Consider the following 25734-nt stretch of genomic DNA (forward strand, 5'->3'; position numbering starts at 1 on the left):
TGACTCTTCCTTGGCTGGAGCGGTGGCTTTTTTCTAAAAGAGTAGTTGATCACGAGATTGTTTAATGGCCCTGCTATATGCTTTACAACGACAGGTTTTGGTGTAACCTCTCTCAAGCAGCATGTCTCTCAAACTATCAGCCTCAAATTTGAATGTAGATTCTAATGAACAATTACAAAATAGTCTTAGATATTGACCGTATGGTATAGAATTAACTAAAGGGGAGCATGAAAACTAGCAGCATGTAGGATAGTATTGCTCGCTGTGCTTTTACAAAATGGGCCATTTGAAAGATGACCATTTGGTTGCTTATTAATGCATCTATCAAGAAAAGTCACCAATTTGTGCCTGCAAGACCAATTGAATTTCAAATTGAGGATATGTTTGTTATAGGCATTGGGCCAGTAAATCCTCAGGCCCCTCCCAGAAGAGTAAAATGTCATTGATGCACCTTTGCCATGTGGGGATATGGCAGAAGTACATTGAGACGTCCTCACTCCCCAGGTACAAACTGGCGTAGGATGGGGCACAACATGTCCCCATTGCTATTCCCTGCACCTGGAAGTATTGGGAGCCATCACAGAGGAGGATATTGTGATGAAGTATTAAAGAGGAAGTAAACCCTGATGAGTTTACTTCCTCTTTCATTCCCTGCAAAGGCAAAGCATAATGGACTACTATGCATCGCATAGTAGTCCATTATGTGTCACTTACCTGACACAGGAGCCAGCGAAGTCGCCGCTGTCCCCTGTAGTTCCGAGCGTCCATCTTCTTGGTGGGGTCTCGCAGCTCCGCCGCTGTCATTCGGCGAAGCCGCGATGATGTCACTCCCGCGCATGCGCACGGGAGCCGATACGCGCGGCAGCTCCGTCGTTGAGAATGCCGCGCTCAGTGCACATGCGCGCCGCTGTCTACGATGCCTGCAGCGATGCCTGTTTTCGGGCAAATATCTCCTAAACCATAAAGGGTTAAGGAGATATTTCTTGGACCTACAGGTAAGCCTTAATCTAGGCTTACCTGTAGGTCAAAGTGGTTTGTAAGGGTTTACAACCACTTTAACTCCAGACCAGAAAGTTTGAACTTTTGAAAAGGCCACTTGTGAGTCCCCCTTCATATTAAAGCTTTTAGTATCACTGCCAAACCAAGATCTGGAGCAACTACACTTGCAAAGTGCACAGCAGCGGCAGCCCATCCATTAGGGGACCCCTAAAGAAGTCACAAGACTGGTCCGGCACCCCTACGCTCCAGTGGTCTTGAGTTGTGAATGGTTCCTGATGCCATCAAGCCCAGAGCAGGCTCTATAGTCCTCCACCCCAGAGTCCACCACTTGTTTTCCAATGGAACAAAGAATCAGGTGAGTATAGGCCTTCTCCTCACCCCTAGACAAAATTAACATTTGACCTGTACAGGGTGGGAACAGCCCCACTGCATGGGAAACCTTTTTGCTTGCCTGGAGTTTGGCTTTAAGGGACAGCAAAGGTTGGAAATCTCACTTTTTTATTAATGTTTACATTCAGTCAAAAGTTTAATTGTTCCCAAGAGAAGTTGATCCTTGTCCTGCTGTCCCATCTGACCTTCAAATGCCCCAGAAGCAAGCAATGTGGGTCCACCCTAGTTCATTCAAAATAAAACGTGATAAACATTACATGCTCTTGGCTTTGCTATCACAACTTGTTGCTGACCTGCTAGGAACTTTGATCAATTACCTTCACCACTAAAGAATTTTGTAGTAAGATTTCATTACTGTTGACAGCCATGTTGTAGTAAAAGAACTACCCTTAATATGGTGAGTCATGTTTCTTTTATGTATTTGTTTTCATATACCGTCATCTATTTACTCTGTAACAGGGTAGCATGGCTAAAGCACAGCAGCCTGGCAGAGTCATTGAGAAACCTGCTTGACATTATACTCTCCTGGCAATGATCTCATATAAGCATAGTGCAAGATTCTTGTACTGCCGCAGATTTTATCTCTGAAATACCAGAGTGCGAATGATCCCGGTTTTACTGTACCAGTGAAGTCAGCTATGCATAACATCTGCACTGTATTTAAATACTGTACACGTGGATAACTGAGATCTTCTACTATTGTTCTCCATAATTTACTGTATCCCCATCAGTGATTATACAAAGTACCGAAACAAAAGCTTGAATGTACACTTAATGACACCATAATGATTAGGCCTATTATAACATTTGAACACCTGGTTTTGGTACATGATGAACCTTACTTCATAACAAGCTCTCTATTATCTTTCTAGACTATTGCTGCCATTATTAATTTCCAAGGTCATACAAAGCACATTATTCTAACTCACAAAAAAGAACATCAAATTTGGGAGCCATTAAAGCTAATAGTCAGGCCCATACATATTTCATGTCTATGGCTTCTGCAAGACAAACCCAAATTAACCTTTTATGTGTATTTTCAGTGTCAGTACAAGCACAAGCAGCTGTCATTCGTGGGGGAAATAAATAAGGTTCATCATTTAAACAGATCTATCATTTTTTTTTTCAAAATGTTTTTTATTGGTTTTTCTAATTACAGTGAAAGAACACATTGTTGTAGTACAAATAATGTGTGTACATCCATTAATAAACAGTAGAATACAGTCTGTTAAACCAGTCCGAATGCAACAAAGATGTAAGAAATTACAGAATAAGTAATATCATAAAGAGCTATAAACCCTCATTCACACTTGGATACTCAGATTTTGTAAGAGTGTTATTTTGCAAGGTAGAACTGAATTCATACTCTTTAACTAGTTGGAATTTAACATCTTAAATGTTAGGGATCAGGAAGCTCCTACATTTGTGCATTATAAGTAGTCTGGCAGATAATAGTATAGGCCAGTGATGGCGAACCTTGGCACTCCAGATGTTTTGGAACTACATTTCCCATGATGCTCAACTACACTGCAGAGTGCATGAGCATCACTGGAAATGTAGTCCCAAAACCTCTGGGGTGCCAAGGTTCACCATCACTGGTATAGGCATTACAAGGGTTCTGAACTCGCGTGGAAAGGATTCTATTCCTATGCTTAGAACGGCTAGGAAAGGAGTGGAGAAATGAATAGAATTGTAACTGCATATGCACAAATTAATTAGGGCTTACCAGAGTGTTTGTCTCTGCTACACTGAAATCCCAAGAAATGTTGTCGGCCCTGTTTAGCGTTTACCTCTTCCTCCTTATGCAGAGCCAGACAATAGTTTTTTGCTTTGCTAGGCCAGCTACCTTATACCACCCATCACCCCCAACATCTAATTTGAATGCCCCACCTTACTCTTCAATGTGTGCACCTACAGCAGGGATATGCAATTAGCGGACCTCCAGCTGTTGCAAAACTACAAATCCCATGAGGCATAGCAAGACTCTGACAGCCACAAGCATGACACCTAGAGGCAGAGGCATGATGGGAGTTGTAGTTTTGCAACAGCTGGAGGTCCGCTAATTGCATATCCCTTACCTACAGGATACAACACTGCTCCCTAAGAACACAAAGAAATAGGCCTATTTTGTTCTTGGCATATTTTAAACCCAACGAAGCAATAAAACCTCTGTAGTGTATATGAATATATTAATATAATTGTAGCACTAACCCCCGAAGGAGCTGCTGGTTATTTTTGGGCTTACCGTTACCTTCCGATTCTTCTTGTGGCATGTCTAGGGGATGTCTCCTGGTAGATGACCCAGTAACTTGAGAATGACAATAGATTCAGTTGAATGGATTTTATTTGCAACCATTGAACAGTCTTTAACCTGGGATCAGAAAGGAAAGTTCAGGTACTCTCAATGTCAAAGTCAAAAACGTTAAGGAACTTGCTTACTTTGACTGCATCCAGAGAATAGCCATTCGCAGCTGGATGAGCACTCAGGTTGGACAGTCCCTCTCTCACAAGGCCTAGCAGCCAACAAGGTGCTTGCTCAGGAACAAAGTCTTTACCACCGACGTTGTTGCAGAACATATAGGAAACTAAGCTGTAAAACATATGTAAGATACCTGGATCTTTCATCCAGCTTGGTGATATCCACAAGTCCGGATTCTCTCAGTTACTTCAGCCCTTCCAGGCTCTTGTTAAGAAAACCAAACTCACTCATGGTAATCTTCTAAAGAGTCCTCCACTGGAATGCTTGAAGTTCAATGGGTCTCTCCCGAACCGGAGATGGCACCCAACCACCTCAGAATCCTCCTTTAGTTTCCCTGCCTTGGGCTAGCCAGCCCAGAGGCATTAAAGTCGGGTGGATCCGCACCCCAGGCCATACCCTTCCTGGGGGCTGGTCAGGAGGACCAGGATCAATTACTCAACACTTCATACTGGACCGGAACCCTGAACCACCTGACCTCCGTGTCTTAAATACCCTCTCCCAGAAGGCACAGCGGGAGGGCCACTCCCACTCACCTTTGTCCGAAAGAGAGTAACCAAACGCCTGACTAGACCATAGTTCCACGCCTGCCACCAGAGACAGCACCCCCCGTGGCCAGACTGAACATTTCACAGCCCCGTCAGACTGACACAAAAGTCTAATTTAGACAAATAGGCCCAAACCAAACTGTAGATTGGGTAAAGTTTTAACTTTGAAAACATAGCGGGGGCTCTTCAGGAGCCGGCCGGTACACACTCCCCCCGCTTATTTAGATGATGTCCCCATCGTCTGGGAAAGACAGAAAAAGAAACCCAGAGCTAACAACTAGACCTACACAAAAAAACAAAAACATTTGAGTACCTGAATGTTTGGGTAGGAAAGGGAAAGGAAAGTAGCAGTAAAACTTTCACATTGCAGCAACACAGAATTATATTACATTACAATCATCACCCCAGCCTGCCTATCTAGCCCACCCAATCTCCGGTGTCTTGATGGATGCTCTCACGGTTTTCCTCAATAATGTCCCTTGGAACATAGGGGAACTCCAAACCGTATTCATTAGCGCCTCTCTTATGAAGGAGTCTCTGTGACCTTGCAAGTCTCGGTAGTGCACGGGCGCTTCCTTCCCCGGTGGTATGCAGGAGTTCGGGGACCGTTGTACCAACGTGGCAGAGTCCCTTTTAAGTGTGGGCAAATTCACAGGTTTAGGGAGAGTCACATTTACCGTGATGGGATTTCCCGCACTCGGCGTTCCATCCCCTGAGGTTAGAGATAGCCAGTCCAAAAAATCTGTACAGGTGGCGGCTACATCATCCCCTCCAGCCCACAACAACTCCTCCGACAATACCCCCAAAATGTCCTTATCTTCCATATCCGACAGGGATTCTAGCTCTGAATCTCTGTATTCCTCTACCGGTAAGTAGTTAATCAAAGGTGTACTCACGGTCAGACTCTTTTCCGAAGCAACCTGCTTCCGCCGATTGGATCCAGCCGGACTTGGTGGCGGAACTTTACGTTGACTCCGGGAAGACTTTGTGTGCCTCACTTTCTACAAAGGAAGCATAGTAATTTCCGCTGCGGTGGTAGAAGCAGTGTCCATCTGCTCCAGAGTGGTTTCCTCAGCAGTCTCAGTAACAGACGTAGCGGCATCTCTCTCTGGGATGTCAGCAACGACAGGAGTCACCGCAGTGGAAGGCTTTACTGAAGGGGTGAAAATGGCCGACTCCTCGGCTGTCACGCCCGTGGCCCAGTCCATGCGGTAAGCCCTTGGTGGCGTGACTGACTGCTCCACCTTGAAGGTGTACTCCCCACACTTCCTGCACTTGGAAAATGGCCGAGGGTTGGCGACCAGGCTGTCGCACTTTCGCACAGCATACCCAGGCCCTCGATGTCTCCTGTGGTGTACAGAATAAAACTCCCCTGCAGCAGCAGACGAATGGTCGTGTCTGTGAGCACGGATCCAGGTAGCTGTATTCCTGTGGGACCCCTTCCAAGAGGCATCCTGGGTCCTGACACAGGTGGCACACCCGGAGTACGGTACATCCTCAAAACTTTTCTCCAAACTTCCGAGAAATAAATCAACTGCTCTTTCCTCCTTCCGCAGCACACTCTCATGTGGTGCCTCGTGCAGGAAAGAACAACTCAGACTCCTCCCACTGGGATGCTCAGGTTACGCAACTTCGCAGGCTTTTTGGCAAGGGCTCCTCCCATGCTTACGCACCTCAGTAACAGTCAGAGTAAAGATGGCGCCGATGGCACAGTTACAAAACACAACCCTCTGTCCTTGCTTTATCACGTGTACTCTTTGTTTTTGCGAGGTAACCTTAAAATCCTGGACTACAAGCCCCCACATGTAGCACTAACCCCCCGAAGGAGCTGCTGGTTATTTTTGGGCTTACCGTTAACTTCCGATTCTTCTTATGGCATGTCTAGGGGATGTTCCGTGGTAGATTACCCAATAACTTGATACTGACAATAGAACCAGTTGAATGGATTTTATTTGCAAACTTCAACCATTGAACAGTCTTTAACTTGGGATCAGAGGGTCGGAAAGGAAAGTTCAGGTACTCTCAATGTCAAAGTCAAAAACGTTAAGGAACTTGCTTACTTTGACTGCATCCAGAGAATAGCCATTCGCAGCTGGATGAGCACTCAGGTTGAACAGTCCCTCTCTCACAAGGCCTAGAAGCCAACAAGGTGCTTACTCAGGAATAAAGTCTTTATCACCGACATTGTTGCAGAACATATAGGAAACTAAGCTGTAGAACACTTGTAGCATACCTGGATCTTTCAGTCAGCTTGGTGATATCCACAAGTCCGGATTCTCTCAGTTACTTCAGCCCTTCCAGGCTCTTGTTAAGAAAATCAAACTCAGTCGTGGTAATCTTCTAAAGAGTCCTCCACTGGAATGCTTGAAGTTCAATGGGTCTCTCCCGAACCGGAAACGGCACCCAACCACCTCAGAATCCTCCTTTAGTTTCCCTGCCTTGGGCTAGCCAGCCCAGAGGCATTAAAGTCGGGTGGATCCGCACCCCAGGCCATAGCCTTCCTGGGGGCTGGTCAGGAGGACCAGGATCAAGTACTCAACACTTCATACTAGACCGAAACCCTGAACCACCTGACCTCCGTATCTTAAATACCCTCTCCCAGAAGGCACAGCGGGAGGGCCACTCCCACTCACCTTTGTCCGAAAGAGAATAACCAAACACCTGACTAGACCATAGTTCCACGCCTGCCACCAGAGACAGCACCCCCCGTGGCCAGACTGAACATTTCACAGCCCCGTCAGACTGACACAAAAGTCTAATTTAGACAAATAGGCCCAAACCAAACTGTAGATTGGGTAAAGTTTTAACTTTGAAAACATAGCGGGTGCTCTTCAGGAGCCCGCCGCTACATAATAATTTGCTTTACTAAACAAAAATGGTGTGGGAAAACCGTTCACAGCATAAAAAGCATCACTCAATATGCCTACAACATGCACACGCTATCTATCCTTCCTAGCAAATAGGTATGTACAATGTACAGGGCCGTCTTTAGTATAGATTGGACACTGGGCAAAAATTTTCTTGGCCCCCCCCCCCCCCATGCAATTTCCCTCTCCACCTACTCTGAGACATACATAGCAGCTAGACTTAAAATAGCAGCTAGACTTAAAATCAGTTTTCTGTATCAGATCAGGCAGCAATTTAAATTGGTTGCCAGCAGTTACAGCATATCATTATTGCTTACTGACTGGTTGCTAGAGGTTACAGCACACATTACGGCTCGCTGGTTAGTTTCTAGAGGTTACAGCACATCACCTCCTCACAGCAGGGGAGCATGATATACATAGGAATGCCGCCTTTATTTGCATACCAATGCCACTGGCCACAGCTATTTACTTAGTATTGTCGCGCTATTTACATACGAATGCCGGTTATTGACATGTAAACACAGGGTCTGCGGGTGAGTTATCTGCACACAACAATAAGGCAGACATGGGCAGCATTAGTACCAGCACTTCACCCTGAGATATTGGGACACAGCACAGGAATAAAACTTCAAGGGACAATGGGATTTAAACCTGGATAGTTGGCAAGTATGAGGCAGCTGTTTTGGGCCCCACAACAATGACAGGGCCCAGGGCAGCTGCCCCTTTTGCCCTGCCTTAAAGACGGCCCTGACAATGTATGTGATAGCCATACACTAAACAGTTTCATAACTTGATTCTTCTTGGTGATGGAGTCTTATTCCTATTAACTAGGATATCTCCAGACGGTTCCTACCAGTTCCTTTGTTCCTCAGAACATGGCTTTTACAAGTCCTCTTTCCCCACCCCTACTTCCTAGTGGCAGTGTATTTAATATGTGTGTATATATATATATATATATATATGTATGTATGTATGTATGTATGTATGTATGTATATATATATATATATATGTGTGTGTGTGTGTGTGTGTGTGTGTGTGTATGTGTATATATATATATGTATATGTATATGTATATATATATATATATATATATATATTGTAAGGGATCTTCCCGGGGTAGGGTGTGTTTGGACACAGTTCACAGCAGACTTGGAATTTATAAAGCAGATCTTGGCGTTTATTCGTGGTACAAAGAGTCCAGCAAACAAAATATACAGCAACACCGTGCTTTCTAAGTACAACAAAAATAAAAGTCCTAGCCCGGCTGGGCGCTTACTAACAGGTTCTGCTCACCTATCTGACACTTACAAACACAGCGTCTTTCGCCTGGATGTCGCAGGGTGAGTTTTAGCTCCAGCAGTGGCTGTGCTTGCAGCTTCCTTCAACACACAGATTGTTCATTCCCTGGCTGAGAGCAATCACCTGCAGACCCTACAGAGCCTTTAGCTTCCCAGGCTAATTAGGATCAAAGCTCACCTGATCCCAAACCCAGAACTGGATCGGGGGATGTGGAATGACAGGTCCCTCTACCAAACCTACCTGCCATTCCATATAAACCCAGGCCCGGCAAAATTAAATAACAATTCAGCAGCATATCGCTGCTGAGAAACTGATCCATCCTGGATTTACCATCTCACACTGTGTAGCAACCTAGGTGAGATGTACACCCCCTCGATCACTTCTCCAGTGACATGTCTACATATCCCCCCCCTCTTTTTCAGACCGGAGGGCTGAGCCTTTTGTCCCCACAGACAACTTACCCTTGACAATGCGTCAGCATTTGCCTGTAATTTCCCTGGCCTGTGTTCCACAGTGAAATTAAAGTTTTGTAGGGAGAGAAACCATCTAGTCACTCTTGCATTTCTCTCCTTGTTTAACTTCATCCATGTTAGGGGGGCATGGTCTGTCACCAACTTGAATTTCCTGCCTAGCAAGTAATACTTTAACGATTCTAGGGCCCACTTTACTGCCAAACACTCTCGCTCCACAATGGCATAATTTTTCTCGGCCGGGGTTAATTTTCTACTCAAGTACGTCACCGGATGCTCCTCACCATTCACTACTTGTGAGAGTACTGCACCTAAGCCTGTGTTAGAGGCATCTGTCTGGACCAGAAATTCTCGTTTGAAATCGGGGGTAACTAAGACAGGTGGTTGGCACAAGGCAGACTTAAGGCTTTGGAAAGCCTTCTCGGCCTCTGGGGTCCACGTGACCATTGCTGTCTTTCCGCCCTTTGTCAAGTCAGTTAGTGGAGCAGCAACTGAGGCAAAGTTCGGCACAAATCTACGGTAATACCCCGTAATACCCAGGAAAGCTCTAACCTGTTTCCTTGTCAGGGGTCTAGGCCAATTCTGTATTGCCTCAATTTTATTTAGCTGTGGCTTAATCAACCCTCTCCCAATAATGTAGCCTAGATATTTGGCCTCTTCTAGGGCTAGAGCACACTTCTCGGCATTTATGGTCAACCCCGCATCACTTATGGCATCCAACACGGCCTGTACCTTACAGAGGTGACTTTCCCAATCAGGGCTAAAAATGACCACATCATCGAGGTAGGCAGCTGAGTAATCACGATGTGGTCGCAGAATCAAGTCCATCAACCTCTGGAAAGTTGCAGGCGCTCCATGTAACCCGAATGGCATCACTACATACTGGAATAGCCCATCAGGGGTGGAGAATGCAGTTTTCTCTTTAGCCTCACCAGAAAGTGGAATCTGCCAGTAGCCCTTTGTGAGATCGAGGGTGGTTATGTACCTGGCGTTACCCAACTTCTCAATCAACTCATCTACCCTGGGCATAGGATACGCATCGAACTTGGAGATCTCATTCAACTTTCTGAAATCGTTACAGAACCTCCAAGTTCCATTGGGCTTTGGGATTAGCACAATTGGGCTGGACCATTCACTCTGTGACACCTCAATTACCCCCAGAGCAAGCATACGTTTTACCTCGGCAGATACGGCTTCCCTACGTGCCTCGGGTATCCTATAGGGCTTAAGGTTTACTCTGCTTCTAGGCTCAGTTTCAATGTGATGATGGATGAGGTGTGTACGCCCTGGGAGGTCAGAGAACTTGTTTTTGTTTTTCTGTAAAAATTCCTGAGCCTCCTGTTTCTGTGACACTGATAGAGTATCACCTACCTTGACTGGAGGGATTGGTGGTGACAAATTATTAACAGTATTTGTCGCCACCAAGGATTCCCTGTCTTTCCAGGGCTTGATCAAGTTTATGTGATAAACTTGGAAAGGCTTCCTTCTACCTGGTTGGTGCACCTTGTAGTTCACCTCACTGATCTTTTCAACAATTTCATAGGGACCTTGCCACTTCGCCAAGAATTTACTCTCAACAGTGGGGACTAGTATAAGGACCCTATCGCCTGGGTTGAATGTCCTGATTCTTGCGGACCGGTTGTAAATTCTACTTTGGGCCTCTTGAGCCCTCTGGAGGTGTTCCCTTACCAGGGGCATTACAGTGGCTATACGGTCCTGCATTTGTGCTACATGCTCAATAACACTCTTGTATGGGGTGGACTCATTCTCCCATGTCTCTTTTGCAATGTCCAGTAGACCCCTAGGGTGATGACCATAGACCAACTCGAATGGTGAGAACCCTGTGGACGCTTGGGGCACCTCCCTAATAGCAAACATGAGGTAGGGTAATAAATGATCCCAGTCACGACCATCTTTTGCCACCACTTTCTTCAACATATGTTTCAAAGTTTTATTAAATCTCTCCACCAATCCGTCCGTCTGGGGGTGGTACACAGAGGTACGGATGTGTGAGATTTTAAATAGTCTGCATAATTCCTTCATTACTTTCGACATAAATGGCGTACCTTGGTCAGTTAGGATTTCTTTGGGGATCCCAGTCCTAGAGAACATATAAAACAACTCACGTGCAATTGTTTTAGATGCAGTGTTTCTTAAGGGTACAGCCTCAGGATAGCGGGTCGCATAATCCAGGACTACCAAAATATACTGGTGTCCTCTAGCTGACTTTACAATGGGACCCACTAAATCCATGGCAATACGCTCAAAAGGCACCTCTATAATAGGGAGCGAAACCAAAGGACTGCGAAAATGTGACACTGGGGCACTAACCTGACATGTGGGGCACGACTCACAGTATTTTTTAATGTCATCATATATGGCCGGCCAAAAAAACCTCTGGAGAACCCTCTCTCGCGTTTTGTCAGTCCCCAAGTGACCCCCAAGAACATGGTTATGTGCCATGTCAAGCACCTGACGCCGGTACGGCTTAGGTACCAGAAGCTGTTCCACAATCTCATCCTTAACCTTATTGACTCTATAGAAAAGATCATTAGTCACCGAAAAATGTGGAAATCTTTTTTCAGCATCTGGTTCCTGAGGTACCCCGTTCATAACAGCAACCTGCTCTCTCGCATTTTTGAGAGTGGGGTCCTGTAATTGTGCAGCCCCAAAATTATCGCTAGACACCTCTAAGTCTAGTATATTTTGCTCAGTGGGAGGAGCCTCCTCCTCCCCAGCCAGGACCTGCAAAGGAAAACAATCATTTTCATCCTGTACACTTTTATCATTCACAGTGGACAAAGCAACCACCTTAGAGATATCCTCACTCCTTTTGGGGATTTTTCTTTTTTCCCAGAGAGCCCAGAATAAAGGAAAATCGCGCCCCAATATTACATTATGCATGAGGTTTTTAACCACACCCACTTCATATTGTACTGTGCCTTGTTCAGTCCCGACTTTAGCCAGCACTATAGGGTACACTTTTGTATCACCATGTATACACACAACGCTCATATGCTTTTTAGACTCTAAGTCCCCAGTCACCAGGCTAGCATGCACCAAGGTTACAAGGCTTCCTGAGTCCATTAACGCTTTAACAGGAAAGTCATTGATTGTGATGTTGCAGATTTGCGGTTCAGTCTCTAGTCCAGGAACTGCAGCACAAGATGGTTCCGCAAATAGCGACTGACGCCGGCTAGCGTCACATTCCATGGGTTCAGAGGTAAGAGGGCAATGGGCTGACACGTGTCCCGCCTCATGGCATCTCCAACACTGGATAGGGCCTGGTCTCTTTGGCAAGGAGTCCTTTTCAGAGCCCCTTAGCCACCCTGGACCATCACCAGTCTTTTGTCCCTGAGACACCACTTGAGCCCTTTTCCCCCCATCAGCACCCCTCCACACTCCCCCAATAGATGGAAGTCTCTTACCAGCTGACGGCACAGATCTGGCGCTCCGGGGAGGTGAAGATGCTGCAGGAACATCACGGAGGTAGTCCTCAGTCGCCTGGAACCTCTCCACAAGGTTGACAAGTTTGTTTGCATTCTTAGGATCACCTTGTCCCACCCAGCGTTGCAAGTCAGTAGGAAGCGCTCGGAGGTAGCGATCCATCACGACCTTCTCTAGGATTTGTGCAGGAGTAGAAGTGTCTGGCTCCAACCACTTTCTTGCCAAATGGATTAGGTCATACATCTGGGACCTCGCTGATTTGTCCAGACTGTAGCTCCAGTTGCGTACCCTCCGGGCACGGACTGCAGTAGTAACTCCTAGTCGGGCAAGTATCTCCTCTTTTAGCCGAGTATAGTCCTTAACCTCTTGCTCACTGAGGTCATAGTAGGCTTTTTGAGGTTCACCTGTTAAATAGGGCGCAATTACCTCTGCCCACTCAGCGGCTGGTAACTTCTCTCGCTCAGCCACGCGCTCAAATACTGTTAGAAAGGCCTCAACATCGTCCTCAGCAGTCATCTTTTGCAGCGCTTTCTGCACAGTCCTTCTCCCAAAAAAAATCTCTGGAGCGGCTCCCATCACTATGGGTGGATTGGTAACCACAGGCGCCTCACGATTTACTATCAGGTGCTCGATAAGTTGTTGTTGGCTTTGGCGCAAAGCTTGCAACTCTTCCTTATGCATCTGCTGTTGTGCCGCCATGGACTGTTCATGTCGTTGCTGTTGTTGCAAACTCACTTGCATAAACTGCTTCAGCATCTCCTCCATGTTGCTGGACTGTTCCTGGAGTGTCATTGCAGCTTTCACCCAAGACATAAGCAGCTGTAGCCAAGTCTGTCCACACCGTTGCCCCTAGCAACCGCGTTGCCCGCATTCTCCACCAATTGTAAGGGATCTTCCCGGGGTAGGGTGTGTTTGGACACAGTTCACAGCAGACTTGGAATTTATAAAGCAGATCTTGGCGTTTATTCGTGGTACAAACAGTCCAGCAAACAAAATATACAGCAACACCGTGCTTTCTAAGTACAACAAAAATAAAAGTCCTAGCCCGGCTGGGCGCTTACTAACAGGTTCTGCTCACCTATCTGACACTTACAAACACAGCGTCTTTCGCCTGGATGTCGCAGGGTGAGTTTTAGCTCCAGCAGTGGCTGTGCTTGCAGCTTCCTTCAACACACAGATTGTTCATTCCCTGGCTGAGAGCAATCACCTGCAGACCCTACAGAGCCTTTAGCTTCCCAGGCTAATTAGGATCAAAGCTCACCTGATCCCAAACCCAGAACTGGATCGGGGGATGTGGAATGACAGGTCCCTCTACCAAACCTACCTGCCATTCCATATAAACCCAGGCCCGGCAAAATTAAATAACAATTCAGCAGCATATCGCTGCTGAGAAACTGAACCATCCTGGATTTACCATCTCACACTGTGTAGCAACCTAGGTGAGATGTACACCCCCTCGATCACTTCTCCAGTGACATGTCTACAATATATATATATATTTATATATATGTGTGTGTGTATATATATATATATATATATATATATATATATATATATATATATATATATATATATATATATATATGTATGTGTGTATATATATATATATATATATATATATATATATATATATATGCATCCAATTGTAGCCTTTGTTTGCAGCGCATTGGGTGGTATCCTTTTTCTAATATACTTCAGGCGGTGTACACAGTATCTAATACATTGTGTACAGTTTCTACTACACTTCTAAGGGGGGTGTACACAGTATAAAATACAATGCAGCTGTTGTACAGTTTCTAATACAGTGCAGATGGTATACACAGTATCTAATACATTGTGTACAGTTTCTACTACACTTCACGTGGTGTACACGGGGGCGTGTCCAAGATGGCGCTGGGAGAGGACGCTCAGTAACAGAGCTCCCGGAGTCCGGCCACTTATCCTGCTTGTTAGGCGGCATTGGTGTGGCCCTGAGTGGCGGTGTGTGTTCCGACGGCAGCGGGGACTCCCGGGTCATGCCCGGCGGCCGCTCACGGAGATTTTCGCAGCCTACCGCCGTACGAGACAGGGCCCCGGCGGGCGGCCGGGCCGAATCCTCGAGTCACATGGCGTCTCAGACGGAGGCCGCGGACGCTCCTCCTACGGCCGCGGCGGACATCGCTGCAGCTCTACAAACCATAGCCACGGGTCAGGCAGCACTGATGGACAAAATGGATCACCTGCAGACCAACGTGGACTTTATTCGCCGCGATTTGGACTCCTTCCGCGGCAGAGTTGCGGAGGTGGAGCAGCGGGTGTCCGCAACGGAGGATGCGGTACGGGACCATGCCGGTGACATCCATACCCTGAAAATCAGAGTCAAGGCCCTGGAGTCCCGTGCGGAGGATGCCGAGAACCGGAACCGGCGCAACAATCTGCGCGTCGTTGGCCTCCCGGAGGGTTCTGAAGGTACTGACCCTGTTTCATTCATAGAAAGGCTGCTGAAAGAACTGCTACCAAGGGCCCAGTTCTCCCCCTTCTTTACAGTGGAGAGAGCCCACCGTATGCCGGCTACCAGAGGCCCACCGGGCGCTCCCCCTCGCACCTTTATTTTTAAACTTCTGCATTATAAAGATCGGGATGTGGTGCTGCGGGAGGCTAGAGGGGTCCAGGAGCTGAAGTTTGAAAACGCACGGCTAATGATCTTCCCGGACTACACCGTGGAAACGCAACGTCAGCGCAAGTCCTTCGATGGGGTCCGAGCCAAGCTGCGTTCCAAGGGCTTGAAATACAGCATGCTTTTCCCGGCCCGACTGCGGGTGGAGGATGGGGAGCGGGTGAGATTCTTTACTTCCCCGGAGGAGGCCTCCTCCTGGATTGAAACGGTGCAGCGGCATTAATTTACCAGTGACCTGACCTTGCTGCCACTCAATTGGCCACTTGACCTTATCCTGTTTTTCTTTTTTACTTGTTTGGGGGGTGGGTTTTTTGGGGGGGGCGGGGGGGGGCGATCGCTAGGATCCTATGGACCGGCGGCCCGATCGGGCCAGTACTCTATGGTGGATCACCTCCCTCCCCCCCTCCCTGTCGGAGTAGGCCCCCCCGGCTCGGCTGACTTTTGACTCCGGCCCCGTTGGACTTTGGAACTGGACATGGCCGGTATCCTGAAGTACGGTGATCCCAACTGGGCCGCCTTACCGCCCTCGCCCGGCTGCTTCCCCCCCCCCCCATTTTTGTCTAGCCGGCACGTAGTGTCTGCTGGCCGCCCTGTCGGTTGCGTGGGCATCCCCGGTTATCCTGCTTCTCTGGGGGTTCTGGTGGGTTGGGAACTGTGCTGATTGTCCCGGGGTGTGGGGTAGCCTGGCCTTGGTTAGATCCTGAAGGGGCTTGCTGGATCTCTGACATTGGACCCCTGCTGGGTTGAGCCGGAGGGTCCCTGGGGCCCCTGTGATGTTGGGGTGCCCCCGGCCTCTCGGATCCGTGGGTTCTGCCCGAGTTGACTGTGTTGGGGGCGGGCGGCCCTCTTGCCATCCCACCTCCCCTGTCAGGTTTGGCCTCTAAGTTACGTGCCCCCGGCCTTGGCCGGGAGATGAGTTTGTAATGACTTGCCGGACTCCGATACCCGCTCCATGTACTGTTCTCCAGAAGACGGGTCTCTGGTGCCCTCTTGCAGTGCACGTCCCCACGGGGGCCTGTTGTCCCTTTTTGGTTTGGGAGTGAAGCCCCCTCCGGGTTGGGTGGGGGGTGGCGGGGTGGGGGGAGGGGGGATTGGGGTTGGGGTTATTGTTTTATTCCAACATGTTGAAGTTTGTATGAGTCAGCTTGTTAAATGTCATTATTGTTTTCTGTCTTCCATTGATACTGTACTGGTGCGGCCACGAGATGGCGGTGTGGCGGGAGCTCGGCCTGACCTTGTGAAGTGGTATGTAGTGCTTTATGTCTTCCTGTAAAATTATATCCTGGAACACCAGGGGATGTGGTGTACACAATACGGTGCAGCTGTAGTACAGTTGCCAATACAGTGTAGGTGGTGTACACAGTATCTAATATAGTGTGTTCAGTGTCTACTACACTTCTGGTGGTGTGCACATTACACAATACAGTGCAGCCATAGTACAGTTTCTACTACTTTTCTGGTGGTGTACACAGATCTAATACAGTGTGTACAGTTTCTACTACACTTCTGGTGGTGTACACAGTATAAAATACAGTGCATCCGCAGTACAGTTGCTAATACAGTGCAGGTGATGTACACAGTATCTAATACAGTATTGACTATACTTCCGGTGGTGTACATAGTACACAATACAGTCCAACCGTAATACAGTTTCTACTACTTTTCCGGTGGTGTACACAGTATCTAATACAGTGTGTACAGTTTCTGCTACACTTCTGGTGGTGTACACAGTACACAATACAGTGCAGCCGTTGTACAGTTGCTAATACAGTGCAGGCGGTGTACACAGTATCTAATACAGTGTAGTGTGGTCTTGCAAAACAAAAAATACATAATGTCCGGAAGCCCACCAAGAAGAGGCAGACGCTCACAGGCCACTAAAAGAGGGCAAGTACACTCTGTGTCTACAGTCAACAGTGCTGGTCATGGACACGGTGCATCCTCTGCAGGAGTCTGTGGGACATGCTTCTCCTTTTTTTCTGCTGCTGCCCATGTTTTTGAGCCAGAACATGCAGAAGAGTTGGTGGAGTGCTCCTAGCTCCTCATCTGGAATCTCCAAACCTACTATACCTCCAGTTCTCTCAAAAACCTGCACTGAGTGGAATGAAGGTATAGCAATAGGTGTCCCAAGCACTTGCAGACACTAGCAGTACGCCACCATCTGATTTTAGCAGGCAAATTTCCCTACCTCAGTAGCTGAACATTTAAATATATATATATATATATATATATATATATATATATATATATATATATATATATACACTAGACTGGTTGTGTATATATATATATATATATATATATATATATATATATATATATATATATATTGTAGACATGTCACTGGAGAAGTGATCGAGGGGGTGTACATCTCACCTAGGTTGCTACACAGTGTGAGATGGTAAATCCAGGATGGATCAGTTTCTCAGCAGCGATATGCTGCTGAGTTGTTATTTAATTTTTGCCGGGCCTGGGTTTATATGGAATGGCAGGTAGGTTTGGTAGAGGGACCTGTCATTCCACATCCCCCGATCCAGTTCTGGGTTTGGGATCAGGTGAGCTTTGATCCTAATTAGCCTGGGAAGCTAAAGGCACTGCAGGGTCTGCAGGTGGTTGCTCTCAGCCAGGGAATGAACAATCTGTGTGTTGAAGGAAGCTGCAAGCACAGCCACTGCTGGAGCTAAAACTCACCCTGCGATATCCAGGCGAAAGACGCTGTGTTTGTAAGTGTCAGATAGGTGAGCAGAACCTGTTAGTAAGCGCCCAGCCGGGCTAGGACTTTTATTTTTGTTGTACTTAGAAAGCACGGTGTTGCTGTATATTTTGTTTGCTGGACTGTTTGTACCACGAATAAACGCCAAGATCTGCTTTATAAATTCCAAGTCTGCTGTGAACTGTGTCCAAACACACCCTACCCCGGGAAGATCCCTTACAATTGGTGGAGGTAGCGGGCAACACGGTTGCTAGGGGCAACGGTGTGGACAGACTTGGCTACAGCTGCTGATGTCCTGGGTGAAAGCTGCAACTACACTCCAAGAACAGTCCAGCAACATGGAGGAGATGCTGAAGCAGCTTATGCAAGTGAGTTTGCAACAACAGCAGGCTCAGACAGAGGCCAATAGACGACATGAACAGTACATGGCGGCACAACATCAGATGCATAAGGAAGAGTTGCAAGCTTTGCGCCAAAGCCAACAACTTATCGAGCACCTGATAGTAAATCGAGAGGCGCCTGTGGTTGCTAATCCACCCACAATGGAGGGAGCCGCTCCAGAGATTTTTTTTGGGAGAAGGACTGTGCAGAAAGCGCTGCAAAAGATGACTGCTGAGGACGATGTTGAGGCCTATCTAACAGTATTTGAGCGCGTGGCTGAGCGAGAGAAGTTACCAACCGCTGAGTGGGCAGAGGTAATTGCGCCCTATTTAACAGGTGAACCTCAAAAGGCCTACTATGACCTCAGTGAGCAAGAGGTTAAGGACTATACTCGGCTAAAAGAGGAGATACTTGCCCGACTAGGAGTTACTACTGCAGTCCGTGCCCGGAGGGTACGCAACTGGAGCTACAGTCTGGACAAATCAGCGAGGTCCCAGATGTATGACCTAATCCATTTGGCAAGAAAGTGGTTGGAGCCAGACACTTCTACTCCTGCACAAATCCTAGAGAAGGTCGTGATGGATCGCTACCTCCGAGCGCTTCCTACTGACCTGCAACGCTGGGTGGGACAAGGTGATCCTAGGAACGCAAACGAACTTGTCAACCTTGTGGAGAGGTTCCAGGCGACTGAGGACTACCTCCGTGATGTTCCTGCAGCATCTTCACCTCCCCGGAGCGCCAGATCTGTGCCGTCAGCTGGTAAGAGACTTCCATCTATTGGGGGAGTGTGGAGGGGTGCTGATGGGGGGAAAAGGGCTCAAGTGGTGTCTCAGGGACAAAAGACTGGTGATGGTCCCGGGTGGCTAAGGGGCTCTGAAAAAGACTCCTTGCCAAAGAGACCAGGCCCTATCCAGTGTTGGAGATGCCATGAGGCGGGACACGTGTCTGCCCATTGCCCTCTTACCTCTGAACCCATGGAATGTGACGCTAGCCGGCGTCAGTCGCTATTTGCGGAACCATCTTGTGCTGCAGTTCCTGGACTAGAGACTGAACCGCAAATCTGCAACATCACAATCAATGACTTTCCTGTTAAAGCGTTAATGGACTCAGGAAGCCTTGTAACCTTGGTGCATGCTAGCCTGGTGACTGGGGACTTAGAGTCTAAAAAGCATATGAGTGTTGTGTGCATACATGGTGATACAAAAGTGTACCCTATAGTGCTGGCTAAAGTCGGGACTGAACAAGGCACCGTACAATATGAAGTGGGTGTGGTTAAAAACCTCATGCATAATGTAATATTGGGGCGCGATTTTCCATTATTCTGGGCTCTTTGGGAAAAAAGAAAAATCCCCAAAAGGAGTGAGGATACCTCTAAGGGGGTTGCCTTGTCCACTGTGAATGATAAAAATGTGCAGGATGAAAATGATTGTTTTCCTTTGCAGGTCCTGGCTGGGGAGGAGGAGGCTCCTCCCACTGAGCAAAATATACTAGACTTAGAGGTGTCTAGCGATAATTTTGGGACTGCACAATTACAGGACCCCACTCTCAAAAATGCGAGAGAGCAGGTTGCTGTTATGAACGGGGTACCTCAGGAACCAGATGCTGAAAAAAGATTTCCACATTTTTCGGTGACTAATGATCTTTTCTATAGAGTCAATAAGGTTAAAGATGAGATTGTGGAACAGCTTCTGGTACCTAAGCCGTACCGGCGTCAGGTGCTTGACATGGCACATAACCATGTTCTTGGGGGACACTTGGGGACTGACAAAACGCGAGAGAGGGTTCTCCAGAGGTTTTTTTTGGCCGGCCATATATGATGACATTAAAAAATACTGTGAGTCGTGCCCCACATGTCAGGTTAGTGCCCCAGTGTCACATTTTCGCAGTCCTTTGGTTTCGCTCCCTATTATAGAGGTGCCTTTTGAGCGTATTGCCATGGATTTAGTGGGTCCCATTGTAAAGTCAGCTAGAGGACACCAGTATATTTTGGTAGTCCTGGATTATGCGACCCGCTATCCTGAGGCTGTACCCTTAAGAAACACTGCATCTAAAACAATTGCACGTGAGTTGTTTTATATGTTCTCTAGGACTGGGATCCCCAAAGAAATCCTAACTGACCAAGGTACGCCATTTATGTCGAAAGTAATGAAGGAATTATGCAAACTATTTAAAATCTCACACATCCGTACCTCTGTGTACCACCCCCAGACGGACGGATTGGTGGAGAGATTTAATAAAACTTTGAAACATATGTTGAAGAAAGTGGTGGCAAAAGATGGTCGTGACTGGGATCATTTATTACCCTACCTCATGTTTGCTATTAGGGAGGTGCCCCAAGCATCCACAGGGTTCTCACCATTCGAGTTGGTCTATGGTCATCACCCTAGGGGTCTACTGGACATTGCAAAAGAGACATGGGAGAATGAGTCCACCCCATACAAGAGTGTTATTGAGCATGTAGCACAAATGCAGGACCGTATAGCCACTGTAATGCCCCTGGTAAGGGAACACCTCCAGAGGGCTCAAGAGGCCCAAAGTAGAATTTACAACCGGTCCGCAAGAATCAGGACATTCAACCCAGGCGATAGGGTCCTTATACTAGTCCCCACTGTTGAGAGTAAATTCTTGGCGAAGTGGCAAGGTCCTTATGAAATTGTTGAAAAGATCAGTAATGTGAACTACAAGGTGCACCAACCAGGTAGAAGGAAGCCTTTCCAAGTTTATCACATAAACTTGATCAAGCCCTGGAAAGACAGGGAATCCTTGGTGGCGACAAATACTGTTAATGATTTGTCACAACCAATCCCTCCAGTCAAGGTAGGTGATACTCTATCAGTGTCACAGAAACAGGAGGCTCAGGAATTTTTACAGAAAAACAAAAACAAGTTCTCTGACCTCCCAGGGCGTACACACCTCATCCATCATCACATTGAAACTGAGCCTAGAAGCAGAGTAAACCTTAAGCCCTATAGGATACCGGAGGCACGTAGGGAAGCCGTATCTGCCGAGGTAAAACGTATGCTTGCTCTGGGGGTAATTGAGGTGTCACAGAGTGAATGGTCCAGCCCAATTGTGCTAATCCCAAAGCCCAATGGAACTTGGAGGTTCTGTAACGATTTCAGAAAGTTGAATGAGATCTCCAAGTTCGATGCGTATCCTATGCCCAGGGTAGATGAGTTGATTGAGAAGTTGGGTAACGCCAGGTACATAACCACTCTCGATCTCACAAAGGGCTACTGGCAGATTCCACTTTCTGGTGAGGCTAAAGAGAAAACTACATTCTCCACCCCTGATGGGCTATTCCAGTATGTAGTGATGCCATTCGGGTTACATGGAGCGCCTGCAACTTTCCAGAGGTTGATGGACTTGATTCTGCGACCACATCGTGATTACTCAGCTGCCTACCTCGATGATGTGGTCATTTTTAGCCCTGATTGGGAAAGTCACCTCTGTAAGGTACAGGCCGTGTTGGATGCCATAAGTGATGCGGGGTTGACCATAAATGCCGAGAAGTGTGCTCTTGCCCTAGAAGAGGCCAAATATCTGGGCTACATTATTGGGAGAGGGTTGATTAAGCCACAGCTAAATAAAATTGAGGCAATACAGAATTGGCCTAGACCCCTGACAAGGAAACAGGTTAGAGCTTTCCTGGGTATTACGGGGTATTACCGTAGATTTGTGCCGAACTTTGCCTCAGTTGCTGCTCCACTAACTGACTTGACAAAGGGCGGAAAGACAGCAATGGTCACGTGGACCCCAGAGGCCGAGAAGGCTTTCCAAAGCCTTAAGTCTGCCTTGTGCCAACCACCTGTGTTAGTTACCCCCGATTTCAGGCGAGAATTTCTGGTCCAGACAGATGCCTCTAACACAGGCTTAGGTGCAGTACTCTCACAAGTAGTGAATGGTGAGGAGCATCCAGTGACGTACTTGAGTAGAAAACTAACCCCGGCCGAGAAAAATTATGCCATTGTGGAGCGAGAATGTTTGGCAGTAAAGTGGGCCCTAGAATCTTTAAAGTATTACTTGCTAGGCAGGAAATTTAAGTTGGTGACAGACCATGCCCCCCTAACATGGATGAAGTTAAACAAGGAGAGAAATGCAAGAGTGACTAGATGGTTTCTCTCCCTACAAAACTTTAATTTCACGGTGGAACACAGGCCAGGGAAATTACAGGCAAATGCTGACGCATTGTCAAGGGTAAGTTGTCTGTGGGGACAAAAGGCTCAGCCCTCCGGTCTGAAAAAGAGGGGGGGGATATGTAGACATGTCACTGGAGAAGTGATCGAGGGGGTGTACATCTCACCTAGGTTGCTACACAGTGTGAGATGGTAAATCCAGGATGGATCAGTTTCTCAGCAGCGATATGCTGCTGAGTTGTTATTTAATTTTTGCCGGGCCTGGGTTTATATGGAATGGCAGGTAGGTTTGGTAGAGGGACCTGTCATTCCACATCCCCCGATCCAGTTCTGGGTTTGGGATCAGGTGAGCTTTGATCCTAATTAGCCTGGGAAGCTAAAGGCACTGCAGGGTCTGCAGGTGGTTGCTCTCAGCCAGGGAATGAACAATCTGTGTGTTGAAGGAAGCTGCAAGCACAGCCACTGCTGGAGCTAAAACTCACCCTGCGATATCCAGGCGAAAGACGCTGTGTTTGTAAGTGTCAGATAGGTGAGCAGAACCTGTTAGTAAGCGCCCAGCCGGGCTAGGACTTTTATTTTTGTTGTACTTAGAAAGCACGGTGTTGCTGTATATTTTGTTTGCTGGACTGTTTGTACCACGAATAAACGCCAAGATCTGCTTTATAAATTCCAAGTCTGCTGTGAACTGTGTCCAAACACACCCTACCCCGGGAAGATCCCTTACAATATATATATATATATATATATATATATATATATATCTCAAATACACTGCCACTAGCTAAATAACACCTGCCTGCTTAATCTAAACCAAACTATCTCTCTGTCCATGCCAACAACACTACACACTGTTGGCAGCCTTATATAGTGTGGGGCATAGACTTTGTTCCCCCGAGCCATAATTGGCCAAAGGCACCCGGCCGCTGGGATTGGCCAAAGCATGCAGGCCAGGTGCACGCTTTGCTCAATCATCATACAGCAATGCACTGCGATCTCGCACTCGAATTTGCCACGACACCCACTAATGTTTTCTCTTCAGCGAACGGCGAACATCCGATGTTCGAGACAGATGTGTGTTTGACCCGAACATCAAGCTCAACCCTAATTGGGAGCCCAGTCTGTCAGCTCTTGAACACAAATAGTGACCAACAGCTGTCAGTGACACCTCAGTGGAGGAGCCAGCTGGTGTATATATACAGTATGTACAACTGACAATAAGGCCCACTTGCTGTGCAAGCATAAATGACTATCTGCTGCCCCTGGTGGCCATGGGTAATGTTGCCTAGTGAGAAATCCAACCCTGCCCTTATTTTATGGAGATAGGAGGGGGATGTGTTTTGTAGTCCAGCAGGCAATGTTACCTAGGCATAGCTGACAATACCACTTGGGAGTTCAGATCAACAGGTATTTTTCTGTACTTGCAGCATTCTTATAAAGACAAAAACATAGGGAAAGATATATAAATACTGCAGAGACGCGCTGTACATGTTTTTCTTTTTTGCCCAGACATTTACATTAATGACAGGTTTGCTTTAAATATCAGACAAAAGTAGATAATGTTTCTACATTTGGTACAATAAGGTATGATTCACTGTTCCTTTTCTCCTGTCAATATCTGCATAATTACTGCTAGTAAATCTCACAATCCCAGTTACTAACAGTCTCCAGGGAAATTAAGGCGCATTTCTTAGCTGTAGCTTAATCCATATCAGATCGCGGGGAATGTTAGTTTTTCACTTTCTCCTACAATTACTATATATACTTAGTTTTGTTCTTTCCAGGAGTTATAGCAACAGAGAAACACGCAAAAATGACTTCATTGTATCAGAAGGGAAAACAATTCCATAAACTGCAATGTGTATCATTCTAACATTGTGGAACCGAGTGGGGATTTGTGTTGGGGATTGTCAAGCAGCATCTCACTACTCAAGAAGTGGAGAAGCTTGGATAGCAGATCAGCAAGCAGTGTGCATGTAGATATGACCAGTGGGCAAATCTTTTTCTGAACATGATTAGGGCTCTTTCACATGGGTGGCGGTGCCTACCACCCTCTGAAAAGCGATTGGCAGTTGATCACTTTACAGAGGGCAGTACAGCAGTGGGGGTCAGGCATTCAGGAGGTGGCCCTGCCACTGGCCAGCGGGGGAGACAGTCAGCGGGTGGGGCGGATGTCTGCTGGCCACCCACGATCGTTCGCAATGACAGAATGGGGATCTGCTTGTGTAAACAAGGCAAATCTCCCTTCTGACAGGGGAGATCACATAGATCCTGTCTTTCTGTTATCCAGGAAGAGGGATCTGTGTGTTTCCCCAGGCAGCCCATACCACATACAGTTAGAACACACCTGCAGGGAACACATTTAACCCCTTGATCACCCCTAATGTTAACCCCTTCCCTGCCAGTGTCATTAGTTCAATAACAGTGCATATTTTTATCACTGATTACTGTTGTAATATCACTGGTTCCCAAACAAGTGTAAAAAATGTCAGTTAGGTGTCCGATCTGTCCGTTGTAATGTCTCAGTCCCACTAAAAATCACAGATCACCACCATTACTAGTAAAAAACCAAATAATAATATAAAATTCCATAAATCTATTCCCTATTTTGTAGCTGCTATAACTTTTGCACAAACCAATCAATATACCAGTGGTGGCATGGGCAGGAGAAAGAGGCTCTTCCCCATTCATCAAACTGAAGCGTCGTAAACACAGTTGATCACTGACTTTGTGCATTCAGAAAAAGGAAGGAGCCGGTAAATTACAGATTTAAAGGCTCCTTCCTCTGCTCTCCATCCTGGCAGATCTGGGACAAGGGGAGGACCGGAAGAGGAACCAGTGTGCAGGGAAGACATAGGGGACAATCGGAGATGATCGATACAGTGGTAGAGGCAGGTACAAGCACCAATCTCCCTTACAGCCACAGGAGGGAGAGGAGGAGAACCAGCTGTCAGAAAAGCTACACAGGAAGATCTGTCCTTGTAACTGCCCCCACCTCCACACTGATCATTTTGAGGCTGCCTGCCCCCCCCCACTACACTGAAGACACCGGGTGTATTAGCCTCCTGCCAGGTATCGGATCAAGCATCGGAACATGTCTAAACTACATGGCATGTCCACCAATGCCAGGAGTCTGGTGGACAACATGGGAGAACTAGAGCTACTGTTGTTCGAGGAGGATTTTGATTTTGTAGGAATTTCAGAGATTTGGTTCAACGGCTCTCATGATTGGCCTAGTAATTGCCAGACCATTGTTCCTTATTTTTATGAACAGTCTACTGACTGGAATGGTACCAGCTGAGAAAAGTCAATGTAGCACCAATATTTAAAAAAGAGCCAGGATACATCCCTGGG

Source organism: Lithobates pipiens, unplaced genomic scaffold, assembly GCF_037356315.1.
Source record: "Lithobates pipiens isolate NorthernLeopardFrog02 unplaced genomic scaffold, aLitPip1_a1.2 Scaffold_16, whole genome shotgun sequence".
Classification (NCBI taxonomy): Eukaryota; Metazoa; Chordata; class Amphibia; order Anura; family Ranidae; genus Lithobates; species Lithobates pipiens.